Source organism: Ailuropoda melanoleuca, chromosome 2, assembly GCF_002007445.2.
Source record: "Ailuropoda melanoleuca isolate Jingjing chromosome 2, ASM200744v2, whole genome shotgun sequence".
Taxonomy (NCBI): Eukaryota; Metazoa; Chordata; class Mammalia; order Carnivora; family Ursidae; genus Ailuropoda; species Ailuropoda melanoleuca.
The window spans coordinates 166622876-166642528 of record NC_048219.1 but is presented as its reverse complement, the minus strand read 5'-3'; the positions used below and the strand labels follow the sequence as shown (position 1 = coordinate 166642528).

The window sequence follows — 19653 nt, the reverse complement described above, 5'->3', positions numbered from 1 at the left end:
GGTTTCCATTTGGGAACCGCAGATGATGGGCCATAGAGATTGTTTCTGTCATAGAACTGTTGAGCTGCTGCCTGTCGCTTTGTATTCCCTTGCTCAGTGTCTGCTAGTATTACTGTCTTTCTGTTGTTGACTGCTGCCACATCATTGAACACAGGTGCTGCCCACACCATGGCCCATTTTCTGTTCACCACCACCTTCAAGCGTTCTTGTTCCTCTCCAGGTAGCAGGGAAGCAGCTTTTGTGCTTCTTAACCTGTTCTTTTGTGAGACATATTTTTCTTTTTACCAAAGTCTTCTCCTTCCAGAGACCATGGGTACTTGGAAGAAAGAGAGGCAGTTAGGACAGGGGTTGGAAACAGGCTCAAAGCTCATACCATCTGTTCTACCAGCCATGCTTTCTTTCCTTCTCAGTTTGACTCATGCAACTAGATGCAGGATGATTTCATGATCCTATTGTTGCTCTCTCCAGTCTGGCATTTTCTGAGGACTTCCGGCCATCAGATCAGTACCTCAGATCGTTACCTGAAGGAAAATTTTTTCTTTTTTTAAAAGAATTTATTTTTAAGTAATCTCTACACTGAAAGTGGGGCTCAAATTCACAATCCTGAGATCAGGAGTCACACACTCTATGGGCTGAGCCAGCCAGGTGCCCCCTGAATGAAAATCTTAATGTCTTTCCCTTATTTGCCCTATGTACTGTAGAGCTTATGTAAGAGCATATGTTTTAATTAAGTTTCTATTTTAGTTAAAAAGTTTCTTGAACATCAAAAAAAAAAAAAATTCCCGAACATAGAGACATAACGGTTTGGATAGGTTCCAGAGAGAGTAACCTACCTCGAGAACATAGACTGTTCTGGAAGCTGTGTCACCCAACTCCAAACAGCCCAAAAAAAGTCTCATCTCCGACCACTTAATTACAGTTACACTCTTTCATCATTTTCTTGTGAGCTTGGACAAAATGAGCAATTCCCTCTAAACTAATCAACTTTGGATTCATGGTCAAAATTGAGTTTCTTACTTGTAAAGCTAAGGTCCAGACCCTGAATGACATCGTGGTATAGGCCTGAACGGACTATTAGCTGGCCTTTATCTTTGACATTAGCACCTCAACTCCAACATTCCTTGCCCGCAACAAGCTTAATGTAGCTTTTTAAAAAATAAGACCTATGCATGTTTAAAAATTATAAAATTCTTTATAAAAGATATCTCATTCATGGGGTTCCTGGGTGGCTCAGTTGTTAAGTGGCTGTGCTCAAGCCCTGTGTTGGGCTCTCCACTCAGCGGAGAGTCAGCTTCTCCCTCTCCCTTTGCCCCTCCCCCTGCTCATGCTCTCTCTCTCAAATAAATACATAAATACATAAATTTTTTTAAAAAAGATAGCTCATTCATTTGTATGCCTACTACATATTAGACCCTATACGTTCTTCTGGTCATTCAAAGACATGGAATACATAATCCCTGCCCGCAAGCTGCTACTGATGTGTAGGGAAAGCAGACTAGTACAACACAATTACAATACAACAGAAGTAAGCTGGAGTCCAAATCTCAGCTTCACCTCTTCCTACTTAATAGATCTTTAGGTTCCTGGGTAGATGATTTAACTTCTTGGCACTTTCCTTGTGTGTAAAATAGGAATAACATTTACCTCGCAGTTATTGTGACTATTAAGCAAGATAATATCTTTGTTGACATTACTTAAGTGCTCAGTAAATGGCAACGATTACCATGTAATTAAATTAAATTAAGACAGTAATTCAAATAGACCAGAGGAGGGAGATATCAAGGAGGAAACTAAAGAAATGTGAAACAAAATTGACATGGCTTCCTTCCACTAAGGGTAAACATATATATCACATCCTACATTTAGGAAACACACACACACACACACACACACACACACACACACACGCCACTTTGCGCTCCAAGAAAACAAAAACAAAATGGGACAAAACCAGGTTTTAGTTGTAGATCCCTAATTAAATGAAATCTTGCAATTTCTTGTAAATTACGCTTTCAAACCAAAAAAAACTCTATCCTTGCCTTTTGCTATGCTAATACCTTCAGACAGGAGAAAAGCTTGACAGATAATATATTCATGCGAGAAAACTGCTGTTTTTCCTTTATTAAAGAACCTTGGTAACCAAATTAAATGAGTGTTTTCCTTTTAATACATGTTTTGTCCATTTGTTTTGGTTTGTGATGAGCAAGTGTTTTAAATACTGGCCCCTTTAATAACTTTCTTGGCAAGTAAATTTTTTTTCTGAATGACTTTTTCTTTTAGACTTTCTCTGGCAGTTTCTAGCCATTCTACTGCGAAGTCCAGGTAGATTTTACCTGTTAGATTTCAGTTGACTGCGTTGCCAGAGGAAGGTTCCATGTGGACTATTTTTACCTAGATGTAATCTTCTTAGCTCCTCAGTTCCCTCTCATGTGGCAATAGCACTTTACCCGAAGTCTTTCTGTTTCTGGTTCTGTTTCTAGTTAATGACCAGGTCTGGGTGTAGTTCTGGTTTTGATCTGTGTGCGATTGCTGGTGGCAGAAACATGGAATCTGGCACTTGTTTATTTGTTTGTTTGTTTATGACATAACCATTTGTTCTATGCCAGATGGCAGACAGACACAGGGAGTCTGGTCATGGTTGGGTAGCAGAAGTCAGAGCGCCTGCTTTTTTTTTCCTTTTTTTTTTTTTAAGTTATTGAAGTATAGTTAACATACATGAGTATCTGTCTTTTTTTTGTGTTTGTTTTTTTGGTTATTTGTTGGTTTGTCTTTCTTTTTGTTTGTTCTGTCTGTGAGTCATTATAAGTTTAAAAATATTTTAGGTGTCTATGAATAGAGAACAACTCTTTGAGATCTGCAACAGCTATAACCAGCTGGTGAGTTTTACGTTCTGTGTTTCTTTTCAGCCCTTAGCTGAATTGGAAAACTGTGGCTACTAGTTTTCTGTTAGTGTATAAATGAAGAAAACCTTTTCCTTCCCTGCAAGAGAAAGGTAGCGAGCCTTTGCAATGGTTCGTTTATATTTCTGTATTTGTGACTACCCACCTCTCACTGAAAACTGAAAACTATTTTGAAGATTAATTGATCATAAAAATCTGTCATTTGTATGCAATCAGAAGGATTACCATCAAAGGGAAGAAAATGAATACAATGAAAGAAAAAATTGAAATTCTTTTCAAAGATCTGTGGGAAGTAATTTGACTTTGCTCAAAGAGAGGTCTGACCTTTGCTCTTGGCTTCTGGGAGGTAGTATCTGTCATACCTGATAGGAGTGTCTTTGTTTAGGGTGGGGGTTGGCCATGTGACCAACCATGTGACTAACTTGGAGACTGAGTTCAACCCAATGGGCAATGAAACAATCAATCAATCAGGCCTATGTAATGAAGCCTTAATAAAAACTCTGGACCTGGAAGCTCAAGTGAGCTTCCCTGGTTGGTGATACTCCACGGATATTATCAAACATAAGTGCTGGGACATCTCCATGGGAGAGGACATTGGAAATTTTGTTTTTGGAGCTCTCCTAGATTTTGCCTTATGTGCTTCTTTCATTGCTATTTATCATTTCCTTGTAATAAATAGTAACCATGAAGAGCCCCTGGCTGACTCAGTCAGTGGAATGTGCAACTTTTGATCTTCGGGTTGTGAGTTTGAGCCCCACTTTGGGTGTGGTGATTAATTAGAAATAAAAAACTCTTAAAAAATTATAAACATGGGGCGCCTGGGTGGCTCTGTCATTTAAGTGTCTGCCTTTGGTTCAGGTCATGATGCTAGGGTCCTGGGATCGAGTCCCACATCAGGCTCCCTGCTCAGTGGGGAGTCTGCTTGTCCCTCTCCCACTGCCCCTTCCCCTGCTTGTGTTGTCTCTTTCTCTCTCAAATAAAAAAATAAAACCTTTAAAAAATGATTCATTTGGTTTATTATAACAGCTATATGAATGAGCCTGAATGTGTGATAGAATGGAAATCTAAATAGAGTAGGACCTGTTGCTTCTGACTTGTCTGGAGCTCCACGATCTCTCAAGAAATCTCAAAGGTTCTGGAGGCATGACTTTTCCTCTCTCCTTTTCTCAAAGGGAAATAGGAAAGTCTTACAGAAATACACAAATGAACTAAGCCAAGTCGGAGAGAAAGCTCTATGTATGGATGAGGAGTTAATAAATCTTAAAGTCATGGGGCGCCTGGGTGGCACAGCGGTTAAGCGTCTGCCTTCAGCTCAGGGCGTGATCCCGGCGTTGTGGGATCGAGCCCCACATCAGGCTCCTGTGCTATGAGCCTGCTTCTTCCTCTCCCATTCGCCCTGCTTGTGTTCCCTCTCTCGCTGGCTGTCTCTATCTCTGTCAGGTAAATAAATAAAATCTTTTAAAAAAAATAAATAAATCTTAAAGTCATGCCCCTAGATTGGTCCATAATCTACTGAACAAGCATTACAAAACACAGTGCATAATGACACAGGGAGAAGATGCAGTTATAAAATTCTTCAGAAATTCCTAGCTTGCCCAAGAGTTAAATAAGATTCTTCTATTGTGTGAAATATATTCTGAGTAAACATGCAGTATACTTTTGCCTGTTTCCAAAAAAAGATAAATTAGATTATAACTTATCTAAAGTTTTTTTTAAGGTCTTATACATTTTTTTGTCAGAGAGAGAGCACAAGTAGGGTGAGCAGCAGGCAGAGGAAGAAGCAGACTCTCCAGCAAGCAGGGAGCCCTGCACAGGGCTCAATCCCACAACCCCTAGATCATTACCTGAGCTGAAGGCAGCCACTTAACCCAGGCATCCCAACTTATCTAAAGTTTAACAGATCTCTTATTTTGATTGGCTTATAAAGATTAATGGTTATATGACTTATGTTCATATCTTGTCTGCTCTCTAAAAAATTAAATTTTTTCCCCTCTGATAAATTTTTAAAATATTGCCCTTACAGTCAAACCTCAAACCTCAAATTCAAAATAGTAAAACTCTTACACCTAAACTTTATTTGGAGTTTCCTAGATAGCAGTGGATGAACCACAAAGAAGTTTGCTTTCACCTGGTAAAAGGAGATTATGCTAATCATAATTAAATACGTTTGGCATTCTCCAGATATTTCATTATTTCAGCACTACTATGAAAGTTCTCTTGTTCTCAAGCTCAAATTTTAAGAAGAACGGCTAAATAAAAAAGAAGAGCTCAGAGCTCCTGGCTGGCCAGGTAGAACACTCAATTCTCGATCTTGGGGTTGTGAGTTGAAGCTCTATGTTGGGTGTAGAGACTACTTAAAAATAAAATCTTAGGGGCGCCTGGGTGGCACAGCGGTTAAGCGTCTGCCTTCGGCTCAGGGCGTGATCCCGGCGTTGCGGGATCGAGCCCCACATCAGGCTCCTCTGCTATGAGCCTGCTTCTTCCTCTCCCACTCCCCCTGCTTGTGTTTCCTCTCTCGCTGGCTGTCTCTATCTCTGTCAAATAAATAAATAAAATCTTTTAAAAAAAAAATAAAATCTTAAAAGAAAAAGAAAAGCTCAATTCTTATAAGGTAATTATATATAATCAAAATGCTATTAATTATTGACAGGATTTTGTTTCAGTAATTGTGTACTTTTTAAGTCGGCTAGAAATACACTCATATTCACATACAAAGACAGTGCATTGGTTTCCTATTGTTGTGGTAGCAAATGACCACAAACTTAGTGGCTTAAAACAGCACAAATTTGGTCATCTTATAGTTGTAGGTAAAAAATTGGCATCACTGGGCTAAGATCAGTGTGTCAGTAGGACATCTAGAGCTTGGAGGCTCCGGGGATGAATCTGTTTCTTTGCCTTTCCCAACTTCTGAAGGTTTCCCACATTCATGTCCCTGCTTCAGTTGTCACATCTGCTTCTCAGACTCTGACTATCTTGCCTTCCTCTTTTAATTACAAGGACTCTTGTGATAATAGTTGGCCCATCTGGGTAATTCAGGATAACTTTACCATCTCAAAATTCTTAACTTAATTGCATCTGCAAAGTCCCTTTTGCATTGTATTAACATATTCACGGGTTCTAGAGGCTACAAATGGACTTTTTTTTTTTTGGTGGGGTTATTCTGCCTACCACAGAGAAGCACCATAACTCTCAAAAAATTAATTACTCCTTTAAAAGAGAAGAGTGATTGTATTTCTAGGTATGTGGAAATATTATGGTAATTTAAGAAAACAGCCATTTTTAAAGGAATGCATTATGAAGTATGTATGGATAAAATAACACGTCTGGGGTTTGCCCTAAGAGAATTCAGGAGAGAGAGAGGAGATGAGAGAGAGGAAGGAAATGTGCAAAATCTTGATGCTTTTTGAATATGGATGATGTATATTTGGGGATGAGAAAATGTGGCTGAAGGAGATGTCATTTGAGTCCTGCTAAATAGATGGGAGTGATCCACAGGAAGGGAACTAGGTAGGGGATAGGATTATCTTCTAGGTACAGAGATCAGTATTCCTCACATTCAAATTTATTTTTAAGATTAAAAAAATTATTTTTAGGTAATCTCTACACCTGATGTGGAGCTCGAGATCATGGCCCCAAGATCAAGGGTCGTATGCTCTACCAGCTGAGCCAGCTGGGCGCCCCAGTGTTCCTCACCTTTTATATATATATTTTTTTCAATTTTATTTAATTTATTTTTATTATTTTTTTAATAATTTTTATTTTGCTATATTAGTCACCATAGAATACAACCCCAGTTTTTGATGCAATGTTCCATGATTCATTATTTGCGTATAACACCCAGTGCACCATGCAATATGTGCCCTCCTTAATACCCATCACTGACCTATCCCAATCCCCCACCTCACCTTTTAAAATGTTTTATATTTTATGATGCTTTGACATCTTGGGACCTTAAGGACCCAGCAAGGAACTGCCCCTTCCAGAGTTAGCAAACCCTTAGAGATCACAAAGGACTTACCCGGGAACAGGCCTTTGATATGTAAACCAACAAATCCTGAGTCCCCATCTCCTTGTGTCAGGTTCCTGCAGTTCAGGACACTAACCTTCTGACCTACATCACTCCAGGGCCAGGGACTGGGCACCTGGAGACCACTCCTATGCCGAGAGCCCACAGAAATCAAACTATCCAATCCTAAACCTGCTCAGCTTGCTTACCTTGCTGCACACATTCCTTCCAGAGAAAACTGAAGGAAAAGCTTTTGCCTACCCTCTTCCCCACCCTCTCCAACTGCCTCATGGTGGTTGCTGTGTGGCCTTATGGGATGTGCTGTGCCTCCTACTTCTAGAGATCTGTGAGTATAAAAACTTCTTCCTTTATGACAGTTTCTGTGTCTCTGTGTCTCCATGTCTTATTGTACCTGATGAAAACACATCCCAGGTACAATTTAAAACAGTCATGCCCTTCCTAAAATAAAGCCATGTGATGAGTTAGAAGAGTACTACAGAATGTAGACTCAGTAAGAGTAGAGGCTTTATATGTTTTGTTCACTGCTTAAAATGGAACGCAACTGTAAAAACAAACAAACCAACAAACCTCCATGGCATTTACATAGCAAGTGGGTGGTGGGCTGCAATGAATCCAAAATCTGTCCATGAAAAGGTTAGTCTTGAGATGCAGAGGCAAAACATTTGGCAAAATTGTTGCCTGAGATTACTTGAGCAGCAGACTATGTGTCTACTGAGTCCTGGGGAAATAGAAAATAGAAACTTAATAGAGGTTATTTTTAACAGAGTGTGGCAAGATATTAAAAGAAAGAGATGAGATCAGGAAAGAATTCCCTCATGGGTTTGTAAAAAGAAATAGAAGAGAATAGAATCTAAAATTTGGAACCTTACAGGTAAAAATTCTGACTGCTTCTACACCTCAATAATAAGAAATTAGTTAAAGGGTTTGAGCTGGGGCATTCAGGTGGCTCAGTCCGTTAAGCATCTGACTCTTGATATCCGTTCAGGTCATGAACTCAGGGTCATGAGATTGAGCCCTGTGTCAGGCTCCACGCTGGGCATGGAGTCTGCTTAAGATTCTCTCCCTCTCCCTCTGCCCCCACTCCATGCATGCTCTCACTCTCTCTCTCTCTAAAAAAAAAAAGAAGCTTTGAGCCTTTCCTCGTTCCTCTTCCTCTTTCCCCTTTATTTTCTCTTCTTTTTTCTCTCTTTCCCTTACTAAACTATTCCATCCAAAGTCATTAGATGAAGGTGAGAAACTAAGTGTCAATGTGGTATCACCTGGACAGAGGGTCAGAGCCTGCCTGCGGTAAGAAGGGTGTCCTGTGGAGGGCAGGCCTAGCAACGGATGTCAGAACTTGGGGAGGGAGAGGAACAGGCTCATGCGGATGGCTGCCCAGTACAGGATATTGGAACTTGAGTGGAGTGAGAGCATCCCTATGCGGTAGCAGGCTATTGTGAGGTATCATCCATTGGAGGTGTTGACCCACCTCCAGAGGAGACCTTTACCATATTTACCCAGTGGGATTTCAGAATTGCTGTGACCCAGTGAATATTGCATCTTCAATTCTTCCTTTTTCTGAATGAGAATGTTTTTCAGCTTTCCTGTCTTTATTGCAGTACCAATGGGTGTGGGTGTGTCTGGGCAGATTATTTGTCTTTTTAGTTCATAGGTCACCAAACTATAAAGAGCCATATCTGAGCCTGTTGGAGAAAACCGGACGTTACCTGGAGAGCTTGGACTTTGAGCCGAATGTATTTACTGGGTGGAACTTTGGGCTGTCCTCTTTGGGGATGGGGAGAGTATTATCTATAAAAAGGAAAAATAGTAAACAGGATATTTGGTGACGAGAAGAGCTGACTCTGCCACAGGTTGGCTAGATGGTCACCAATCTCTTTTCTTTTCATTGAGTCACAAGAAAATGACATATCCCAGCTTATTTGCTTGGGGCTATGTGTCTGGATTCTGGCCAATGGGATATGGGTGAAGTCAAGTTCCATTTCTAGCCTGCCTTGTTATTTCCCTTGACCTCTCGAATGCAGAGGGTATCCAATCCAGAACTCTAAGAAGACTCTGGAACAAGGACTGGTAAACTATCATTCGTGGGTGAAATCCAGCGCACCACATTTTTTGTAAATAAAGGTTTATTGGAACACAGCCTTGCCCATTTATTTGTTTATTACCTATGGTTGGTTTCATGCCACAATGGCAGAATGGTAACAGTTTGTCCCACAAAACCTAAAATATTTACTATTTGTCTTTTTATAGAAAATATTTGCATAGGGGCGCCTGGGTGGCACAGCGGTTAAGCGTCTGCCTTCGGCTCAGGGCGTGATCCCGGCGTTGTGGGATTGAGCCCCACATCAGGCTCCTCCGCTATGAGCCTGCTTCTTCCTCTCCCACTCCCCCTGCTTGTGTTCCTTCTCTCACTGGCTGTCTCTATCTCTGTCAAATAAGTAAATAAAATCTTTAAAAAAAAATGTTTGCATATACCTGCCTGAGAAGATGGTGCCAACATAAGTTGATGGAGACAGAATCCTTGAATCAAAATATGAAAGGCTGCCTGCTAAACACCCAATCTGGGTTGTGATGTGAATAAAAAATAAAGCTAATTTTGTTAAGACATTGAAATCTTTGAGTTATTTGTTAGTAGCTAGTTATCTTATTACTAAAATACGGTTTTCCCCATACCTAGATCAGTGCCTGACTTATGGCAGAAACTAAATAATTATTTGTCTACAAAAGTAATCTATTCATGGTATAATAAACAATCTAAATGCTAGCCCCTCTCAAAAAAATAACTTAGAATTTGGAAGTCCTGTAATCCCTCCTCAAGAAATAACCACTATTGGGACACCAGGGTGGCTCAGTCAGTTGGTTAAGGTGTCCGACTCTTGATTTCAGCTCAGGTCATGATCTCAGGGTTATGAGATCGAGCCCCACGTTGGACTCTGCTTCAGAGTGTGGAGCCTGCTTAAGATTCTCTCTCTCTGTTCCTCTCCACCCTCCTCTCTCCTTCTCCCCACTCCTCTTCTCTAAAAAAGAAAAAGAAAAAGAAATAACCATTGTTAAGAGTTTGAGGTATAAGATTGTAAACTCTGTATGTATATGTGCTCTCTCTCTCTCTCTCTCTCTCTCTCTCTATATATATATATACATATATATATGGCATATATTGGGACACCTGAGTGGCTCAATTGGTTGACCATCTGCCTTTGGCTCAGGTTTTGATCTCAGGGTCCTGAGATCAAGCCCTGGGGCAAGTCTGCTTCTCCCTCTCCCTCTGTCCCTCCCCACTGCTTGTACTCTCTCTCTCTCAAATGAATAAATAAATAAATAAAATCTTAAAAAAACACAAAACCCATAAAACCCCATATATTTATATATTACATTTATATTTATATATTTATGTCATATATTATATAAACATAAATTATATGTTTACGGGGGGTGGAGGGATGGGGTAACTTGGTGATGGACACTGGGGAAGGTATATGTTGTAATGAGCACTGGGTGAATCACAGACCTGTACCCCTGAAACAAATAATACATTATGTGAATTAATTGAATTTAAATAAACAAAATAAAAAAAAAAAGAAAGGAGCAGGAACTGGGGACTTTCCATGAAACCATCAGATAAAAGTGGTCACATAGTTTATTATACCATTTATATAGCATTCTTGAAATGACAAAAATATAGAGATGGCAAACAAATTAGTGGTTCTCAGGGGTTAGAGATGGGGTGGGGGGTGATGACTACTATAAAGGAATAGCATAAAGGAGATCTTTGTGGTGATGGAATAGTCTGTGTCTTCAACAGGATGGTTTTTACACAAATTTATATATGTGATAAAATGGCATTGTGCCATATGCATGTACTGTAACAATGTTAAACTCCTGGGTTTGATATCTTACTGTAGTAACATAAGATGTAGCTATTGGGGAAAAGGGATAAAGAGTACATGGAACTTCTCTATACTATCTTTTCGACTTCTTACGAATGTATAATTATTTCAAAATTAAAAGCTAAAAAAAAAAGAGTTTGATGTATAAGATTGTAAACTCTGTATATGCTTTTATATATACATAAAACTTATATTTATATATTATATAATATAAACATAAATTATTTACATTATATAAATATAATTATTTATGACTTGGCATAGTGGATTAATATAATGGACACTAGAACCCGACTGTCTGGGTTCAAATTCCAGCTTTCTGTGTATGAGATCTTGAACAAGTTACTTACTTAAACTCTACCCCATTTTGCTTATCTGCAAACAGTGTTATTATAGACTTATTTCATAGGGTCTTTGTGAATATTAAAATAATTTATGTGTTCTGTTTAAGGAAGTGTCATACAAATGGTATTTGCTGTTATTAGTAATAGTAATACTACTACTTTAGTAGCAGTTTTCTTCCCCCACAGAAATATAAATTATATAATTCTTCCTGCCCCTACTAAATGTAGCTCATTTTTAAATTAGATTATTTTAAAATGAGCAGGTTTATCTGATATTGGATATGTCATTTGCAGATATCTTCTCCCAGTCAGTAGGTTACCTTTTAGTTTTGTTGATTGTTTCCTTTGCTGTGCAGAAGATTTTTTTTTTTAAGATTTTATTTATTTATGTGACAGAGTGAGACAGTCAGTGAGAGAGGGAACACAAGCAGGGGGAGTGGGAGAGGAAGAAGCAGGCTCCCAGCAGAGGAGCCTGATGTGGGGCTTGATCCCAGAACAGTGGGATCACGCCCTGAGCCGAAGGCAGACGCTCAATGACTGAGCCACCCAGGTGCCCCAAGATTTTTTTTTAAAGTAATTTCTACACCTAATGTGGAGCTCAAACTTACAACCCCAAGATTAAGAGTCGCATACTGTACTGATTGAGCCAGACAGGTGCCCAAGCAGCTTTTTATTTTATTTATTTATTTATTTATTTAAGATTTTATTTATTTATTTGACAGAGAGAGACAGCCAGCGAGAGAGGAAACACAAGTAGGGGAAGCGGGAGAGGAAGAAGCAGGCTCCTAGTGGAGGAGCCTGATGTGGGGCTCGATCCCAGAGCACCGGGATCATGCCCTGACCCGAAGGCAGACGCTTAAGGACTGCGCCCCCCAGGCGCCCCCCAAGAAGCTTTTTAAAAACAAATTTATTTATTTATTTTAGAGGGAAGGGCAGAGGCAGAGGGAGAGAGAGAATCTGGAGCAGACTCTCTGCTGAGCACAGAACCTGACATGGGGCTTGACCTCACCACCCTGAGATCATGAACTGAGTCAAAATCAAGAGTCGGATGCTTAAATGACTGAGCCACCCAGGCCCGCCCCCCAAGAAGCTTCTTAGTTTGATGTAGTCCCAAGTTTATTTTTGCTTTTATTTCCCTTGCCTCAGGAGACATACCTAGAAAAATGTTGCCAAGGCTGATGTCAGAGAGATTAGTACCTGTGTTGTCTTCCAGTTTTTTTGTTTGTTTGTTTGTTTTTAAGATTTAGTTATTTATTTGAGGAGGCGAGGGGCAGAGGGAGAGAGAGAATCTCAAGCTGACTCCTCGCTGAGGGCAGAGCCTGATGTAGGGCTCAATCTGGAGACCCTGAGATCATGACCTGAATCGAAATCAAGAGCTGGATGCTTAATTGATTGAGTGACCCAGGTTCCCCCCTCTTCTAGGATTTTTATGGTTTCAGGTCTCACATTTAGGTCTTTAATCCATCTTGAGTTTATTTTTGTGTTATGTGTAAGAAAGTGGTCCAGTTTCATTATTTTTCATGCAGTTGTCCAGTTTTTCCAACACCATTTCTTGAAGAGACTGTTTTTTTCTCCATTGTGTATTCTTTCTCCTCCTTTGTCGAAGATTAATTAACCATACAATTGTGGGTTTATTTACAGGCTTTCTATTCTGTTCCATTGATCCATGTGTCTATTTTTGCACCAGTACCATACTGTTTTGGTTACTGCAGCTTTGTAATGTAACTTGAAGTCTGGAACTGGGATACCTCCAGTTTTGTTTTTCAAGATTTCTTTGGCTATTCAGGATCTTCTGTGGTTACATACAAATTTTAGGATTGCTTGTTCTAGTTCTGTGAAAAATGCTTTTGTAGATTCATCTCATTTTATTTTATTTTATTTTTTTTTTAAGATTTTATTTATTTATTCGACAGAGATAGAGACAGCCAGCGAGAGAGAGAACACAAGCAGGGGGACTCATAGCGGAGGAGCCTGATGTGGGGCTCGATCCCATAACGTGGGGCTCGATCCCATAACGCCGGGATCACGCCCTGAGCCGAAGGCAGACGCTTAACCGCTATGCCACCCAGGTGCCCCGATTCATCTCATTTTAAAAAGTGATGGCATAGGATTCTATTCTAGGTATGTAGCATAATTTATGTAACTGATTCCCCACTGATAGATATAGAATTGTATACAGTTCTTCAGCTACCACTACAATGCTGTAGAGAACATCCTTGAATTGTTACTCTGTAAACAATTGTGTCAGTATTACTAAAGGGTAAATTCCTAGAATAGGAATGTCATGTGAAGGGGCACCTGGGTAGCTCAGTCAGGTAAGTGTCTGCCTTTGGCTCAGGTCATGATCCCAGGGTCCTGGGATTGAGCCCTGCTTTGGGCTCGCTGCTCAGCGGGAAGCCCACTTCTCCCTCTGCCTGCTATTCCCCTTGTTTGTGCTCTCTCTCTCTCTCTGACAAATAAATAAATAAATAAATAAAATCTTTAAAAAAGGAATGTCATATCAAATTTATGTATGTATAAAATTTTGAGAGATATTTTCAATTTGTCCTCCAATAAAACTGTATCATTTACACTCTCTCCATCCATGAATAAGAGTATTCATCTTGCGACCCACAACAATAATAGGCATTATCTATCTTTTACTCTTTGCAAAACAGGTAGGTAAATGATTGTATCTCACTTCTTTAAAGATTTTTGTTCTTAAGTAATCTTGACACCTAACATGGGACTTGAACTCACAACCCCAATATCAAGAGTTGCATGCTCCACTGACTAAGCCATGCAGGTGCCCCTGTATCTCATTTTAATGTGCACTTTTTTTTTTTATTATGAGAGATGCTGTCCTTCTTTTCATAGTAAAAAGAATAAGCTATCTTTTCATCACATTCAGTTAGACTTATTGAGAACAAAGAAAGCCCAACAACTTCTTCATTTTTTGATCAAGCGAACCAATAAAGACTCAACTAGTAATTAGGAAACATTATCAACCCTTGTATCACAGCAAAAGCTAACATTCATTCTATTACTGTGTTTTTTAAATGATAGTTTTGCTTTATCCCAAGATGTCTTCTTTTTGAATTAAATAATAGTGAAAATATTAATATAATAAGTACAATTTTGTGGGATGAGGCTGAAGCTCTGTTTAAGAGCGAAATATTTGGGGCGCCTGGGTGGCTCAGTTGTTAAGCGTCTGCCTTTGGCTCAGGGCGTGATCCCAGGGTCCTGGGATTGAGCTCCGCATTAGGCTCCCTGCTCTGCTGGAGCCTGCTTCTTCCTCTCCCACTCCCCTGCTTGTGTTCCCTGTCTCACTGGCTGTTTCTCTCTGTCAAATAAATAAATAAATAAAATCTTAAAAAAAAATAAGAGTGAAATATTTACTTTTATTTTTTTTACTCCTCTCCCAAAATATTTTCTTCTAATAATATATATATTTGGGAGTGCCTGGGTGGCTTAGTCAGTTAAGCATCCGATACTTGAATTCGGCTCACGTCTTTTTTTTTTTTTTAAAGATTTTATTTATTTATTCGACAGAGATAGAGACAGCCAGCAAGAGAGGGAACACAAGCAGGGGGAGTGGGAGAGGAAGAAGCAGGCTCACAGCAGAGGAGCCTGATGTGGGGCTCGATCCCATAACGCCAGGATCACGCCCTGAGCTGAAGGCAGACGCTTAACCGCTGTGCCACCCAGGCGCCCCTCGGCTCACGTCTTGATCTTGGGGTCATGAGTTTGGGCCCCGTGTTGGGCTCCACTCTGGGTGTGGAGCCTACTTAAAAAAATAATACAAGATAAAAAAATATATATTTATTCAAAAAGAAAAAAGGTTAAAAATCAGTGACTTCAGTATTAACCTCAAAAAACTAAAAAAAAACAATTAAAAGCAAAGAAAGCAGAAGAAAATGGCATAAAAGCAGAAAAAATAGCATTAAACTTAAAATATAGAGAATTAAGAAAGCAAAGGTGCTTTTTTTTTGAAATGACTAATAAAACTAATCCACATCTGATAAGACTGTTCAAGAAAAAATAGAGAAGGTACGAACAAGCAGTATCAGGATAAGGGGTCATCTTATTGATTCTACAGATTCAAAATATTTACATGCTTTTTTCTATACTTGATATATAATAGCTTCAGAATAACAATACTATTATTATTATTAATATTAAACTCATTTAAAGTTTACACTTTTTGTCCCTAGATTATATCCTATTAGAGCTGTACAATCAGATTACTGTCTTTGAAATAATTCACTAGGGCACCTGGGTGGCTCTGTCGGTTAAGTGTCTGCCTTCAGCTCAGGTCATGATCTCAGGGTACTGGGATTAAATCCCCCATCGGTCTCCCTGCTCAGCAGGGAGTCTGTTTCTCTCTCTCCCTCTGCCTCTCCCCCCTGTTTGTGCTCTCTATCTCTCTCTCTCAAATAAATAAATAAAATATTTAAAAGAAATGAAATAATTCACTAATGTTGAGACCATTGCTTGCATATACAATTTGGGATGAGCTGGGGTTTTTTTTGAAGAGGGAAAAATAAGATATATTACTTTTTTTAATTAAATATTTTTTAAAAAAGATTTTGTTTATTTGAGAAAGAGAGAGAGAGACAAAGCACAAGCGGAGGGAACATCAGGCGGTTAGACGCAGGCTCCCCACTGAGCAAGGAGCCCAATGTGAGACTTGATCCCGGGAGCCTGGGATCATTTAAAAAAATTTTTAAAAAAATCTTATTTAATTATTCCAGAGAGAGAGAAAGAGAGAGCCAGCATGAGTGGGGGGATGGGTAGAAGGAGAATCAATTGATATGTTCATCTATTCTTTTCATCGGAATGATCTATTTTCCTTTTGATTTCCAGAAAAATTTACTGTGACTTTAGTCAATATTTTAACAAAGTATTTTTACATATTTGTTGAACTATATACATATACGTTTGAAATCAGGAACAGAAAATAGGTCAGGTCCAAAAACTACCATTCCAAAGAACATGTAAGTTACATTTGACTTTCAAAATCAAGTGGAAAAGTACCACCCTTAAGAAGTTAGTTTTCATTCTATATATTCCCCTTTGACCCAATTTTTCTTCTTTAACTTTTTTCTTTCCTTTTCTTTCTTTCTTCATCCTCCTCCCCCTCTTCCTCCCCTCCCCTTCCTCCTCCCCTTCCCCTTTTTCTTCTTCTTCATATTCCTCTCCTCCTCCCCTCCTTTTCCTTCTTCTTCCCCCTCTTCCCCCTCTTCCTCTTCCTCCTCCTCCTCCCCCCTTTCTTCTCCTTCCCCTCCTTCTCCTTCTCCTGCTTTTCCTTCTCCTCCTCCTCCTTCTTTTTCTTCATCTTCAACTTCTCTGACTTCTTTTCCCAGTGAGAAAATATGAGTGTGGGGTTGCAGGCTGCAGTAGTTTCTAATTATACGTACAGTTCTATTTATAGAAGACAATATGTTAATAGCACATATAGTTTAATTGAAAGGGCCTCTTCTTGAGAGGTACTGATATTCTAATAGGGGAACTATTTAAAAAATCGAGATAGCTGAAGTTCTTCTAAGTCTATTGGATGATCTACCAAGGTATGGAAAATGTTTCCACTTTTTGTTACTTTGCTTTTGAATGGCAACTAAAGTGTTGGTAGTACCACCTCTTCCAAACAAAGACAACTCTCTTTACTATTTTCTATCCTTCCTTACTTTCACATTTTCTGCCTTCTCCAGCTCTTAAAAATGTTCTGACAGCTAACAGCTCCTACAGATAGGGCTTAACTCCTTCAGTCAGCAAAGAGTTGTTTATCCCTGAACTCAGAAATTTATTCTTGGCTAGTTTGTCCATCAATGAACACAACTGAGGAATTCTACTTCACCCATAGTGCCATGTTAATGCAGGAAAAACCTGTTGTGATTGTTTATGAGGGAAGAGAAGGAGAGGAGTGATAAAGAGCTGGTGATACCAAGGCGTAGCTGCATAACTGATGTGCAGGTCATGTTTAATTTTAATTTGAAGTTTAATTTCTCCAAGAATCTTGTTTGAGAAATGATAGAAAATTGGTCCAAGTTCTTTGTATTTCTCAGTCTCTCCAATATGACTGCGAGAACACCATTCCTCCATTGAGTTTAAAAACTTGTTTTTCCTCTTTACTGCCATCTGCCAAACTCATTCACTGGTTCACTTGGCTTCCCTACACTGCAGGCCCTGCAGTCATCTTGAGTGAAGTCAGTTTCTTTCTTTCTTTCTTTAAGATTTTATTAATTTATTTGAGAGACAGAGTGAGTGAGTGAGAGAGCACCAGCAGTGGGTAGGGGCAGTGGGAGAGGGAGAAGCTGACTCCCCACTGAGCAGGGAGCCCAGTGTAGCAGTCAATCCCAGGACTCTGGGATCATGACCTGAGCCAAAGGCAGATGCTTAACCGACTGCGCCACCCAGGTGCCCTGCAATAAAATATTTTAAAATTAAGGTAGGTGCATTGTTTTTTACATATAATACTACTGCACACTTAATAGACTACTAGTGTAGTGTAAACATAATTTTTATACGCACTGGAAAACTAAAGTATTTATTTGACTAGCTTTATTGTGATACTCACTTTATTGTAGTGATCTGGAACCAAACCTGCAGTATTTCTGAGGTATGCCTGTAATCTATTTCCTGTCTCTATAGATTTGCCTATTTTGGACATGTCATATAAATAAAATCATATTGTGGCTGTTTCCCTTCACTTAGCATGTTTTCAAGGGTCATCCACATTGTATAAGTAGTTCATTGTTATGACCTAAGAGTATTCCATTTTATGGGTATTCTGCTTTTGTTTATCCATTAGTCGGATTTGGATTGTTTCCACTTTTTTGCTATAATAAATAATGCTGCTGTGAATATTTGTGTACATGTTTTTGTATGGACATATCTTATCTATTCTGTTGGGTATATATCTAATAGAATTGCTGGGTCATGGTAACTTCAACAATGTGAGGAACTGCCAGAATATTTTCCGAAGCATTTTATTTTTATTTGTTTTTTTCAAATTTTAGAACCTGTTTATTTTCTGTTAACTTTTTTTCCCTTTTGTTTGCCTTTGTGAACCAGCAGCTTAAGACCACTCAGTGGTTGCTCCTACCCATTCGGTGGCCTGAGCAGTGAGAGCTGTGGACCAGTCTTCAGTGGCCGGCTGAGCTCCAGCCCTCAGGAACTGCTGACGAGGCACAGAGGGCCCCTGCTCGCCTCAGACCAGTCTGCGACCTCAGGTTGAGTAGCAGTGAATCTAGGAGCTGGACAGTCCATTCACCCTGAAATTCCTCCTTGGTCACAACCTTCTCAGCAGCGGCCTGCTCTTCCTTTTCACTCTCTCCAGGACCTCTGTAGAAGTAGACATCAGGCATGACCTCCCATGAGTGTTCATGGGAAATGGTGCTACGCATGAGCAGAACTTCCCGGGCCAGCGTCTGCCAGAGCAGACCCACTGAGTGAGCTCCCTTGTTGTTGCGAGGGATGGCAATGTCCACACAGCGCAAGGGAGAGTCTGTGTTACACGGAGCAATGGTAAGCAGGTTAATATAAGATGCCTCGGTGAGAGGCTGCTGATCAGCCCTGGGACGCGTAGCCACCAAGAAGTCTTGGCTCCCAGAAGGCTGCCTGGATCCAGTTAGTGAAGCTTCCAGCAATAGGATTGGTTCCTGTAGCGGCGGCAAACTTCAGCACAGCTCACTGGCCAGTATTCCTGGGTGATACGACACTGACATCAGCAGACTTTCAATGGCAACAATGGTATGAACTGCCCTCAGAAGCTTCTCTCAGGTTCTCTTCAGATTTATGATGTAGATACCATCACTTTTCCTTTTGTAGACGTTGTGTTCCATTTGGAAGTCAAGTTTGGTGCCACTTAAGTGGGTCCCTGCTGTAAGGAATTTGAGGACATCCTCCTCCTTCATCTGCAGGACATCAGTGTCTCCAGACATTGTGAAAGTTTCCCTTTAAGTTACAATGGGAATGCAAAACAATGCCTTATGGACCCCTCCCTAGGTAGCACGGAAAAGTCCAAAGCATTTTATATTTCCACTTAGTAGTATATGAGTTCCAATTTCTCCATATCTTTGTCAACAACTATTGTCATTTGTCAACAATTATTGTCAATTGTCTTTTTGATTACAGACGTTCTAGTGGGCATAAAGTGGTATCTCATTGTGTATGTGTTTAATTTATTCACTTCAGACAGAGAGAGACAGCACGGATGTGCGCAGTTCAGCAGGGGGAGGGAAAGAGGGAGAGAAGCAGACTGCCTGCTGAGTGGGGAGCCAGACATGGGGCTTCATCCCACAACCCAGTGAACACGACCTGAGCTGAAATCAAAAGTCAGAAGCTCAACTGACTGAGCCACTCTGGTGCCCCTCATTGTAGTTTTAATATGCATTTCTCTGATGGCTAATGATGGTGAACATTTTTCACATCCATTTGTCCATTTGCATATTGTCTTCGGAGCAATGTCTATTCACTTCTTTTGCCCATTTAAAAATGGTATTATTTATTTTTTATGA

General features: G+C 39.8%; 1 pseudogene; it reads right to left on the bottom strand.

Annotated features, from left to right (window-relative positions):
- Positions 1–18212: 18212 nt before the first annotated feature.
- Positions 18213–19077, bottom strand: LOC100480420 (annotated as a pseudogene).
- Positions 19078–19653: the final 576 nt, after the last annotated feature.